The 1,406-nt window shown below is 40.0% G+C and overlaps 1 pseudogene; it reads right to left on the reverse strand.

The window, feature by feature from the left end:
- Positions 1-250: 250 nt before the first annotated feature.
- The window catches only part of LOC110278132 (uncharacterized), an 8,397-nt pseudogene continuing 7,241 nt past the window's right edge, over positions 251-1,406 (reverse strand).

Genomic DNA, 1,406 nt, shown 5'->3' on the forward strand with positions numbered 1-1,406 from the left:
TTACTTGGACGACCCAGTGCACTTGCTGGTTAGTTGTGCGGGGTTGCAAAAGTGTGATTGCAATTTCGTGCACCACTACCCTATACAGTGTTCAAAGATTGGAAGTAACTATGTATCACCTAGAAACAATTAATTGAATGCTTGCGCTCATTTGGAAAAAAAATTTTCATTTCTTTTTTCTACAAAAGTATTAACTTTTCCATTGACATTACAGAAAATAAAAACATTAGGTACCCTATTTTAAGCCTCTCCATGTTGGTAAAATCATTAAAAGAAGCCATTACCAAGTTCTGAAATAAGCTATCTCGTGAAGTTGAATGCCATCTGATGTAATACACTCTATAAGCTCCTATATGCAATGTTCTGAAGAAGTATTGCTGGAAGGTTCCTCAATGGCAACATAACCTGCTGGGAACAATCTCTTGCACCTTCCCTCTTCATCTTATTAATTCAATTGGTATTGGTATATCAAAATCACAACAACAATGTCATTGAATGGCCATTGTTTCAGCAGATATGGCCATTTCTAAAATTGAGCTGCTTTCCCCATCTGCAACCTCCATGCGACACGATCTACAACTGAAGTAGAAAACTACACTCATCATGGAATCTATAAGCACCATGAACGAGTACATCACCACCAAGAGTGGCCCTTCCCACAATCTTGAAGATCCATCACCATAGCTCAGTGTCTTCACCCTATGCTCAAACAATCCTTCCACAAAAATTATTCCCATTGTCGATCCAAGAAATATGAGCAGACCAACCTGAGTTTGTCCCTTAATCAACATATTTACTTGCGCACCCGAAACATCCTCCAACACAGATATAACAATTGCAATTGTCATAAATTATAATGGCATTGGCAAATACAACAGAGAAAACGAGCCCCACCATCACAGCAGCCACTTCGCGTGTACCACTGATGAGCGGATAATTTGTATACTTTTTGGCATTGTTTTTAGTATGTTTTTGGTACGATCTTGTTAGTTTTTAGTATATTTTTATTAGTCTTTAGTTAAAATTCACTTTTCTGGACTTCACTATGAGTTTGTGTGTTTTTCTGTGATTTCAGGTATTTTCTGGCTGAAATTGAGGGACCTGAGCAAAAATCTGATTCAGAGACCAAAAAGGACTGCAGATGCTGTTGGATTCTGACCTCCCTGCACTCGAAGTGGATTTTCTGGAGCTACAGAAGCCCAATTGGCGCGCTCTCAACGGCGTTGGAAAGTAGACATCCTGGGCTTTCCAGCAATATACGATAGTCCATACTTTGCCCAAGATTTGATGGCCCAAACCGGCGTTCAAAGTCACCTCAAGAAATCCCAGCGTTAAACGCTGGAACTGGCACCCAAATGGGAGTTAAACGCCCAAACTGGCATAAAAGCTGGCGTTTAACTCCAAGA

Source organism: Arachis duranensis, chromosome 2 (genome assembly GCF_000817695.3).
Source record: "Arachis duranensis cultivar V14167 chromosome 2, aradu.V14167.gnm2.J7QH, whole genome shotgun sequence".
Lineage (NCBI taxonomy): Eukaryota > Viridiplantae > Streptophyta > Magnoliopsida > Fabales > Fabaceae > Arachis > Arachis duranensis.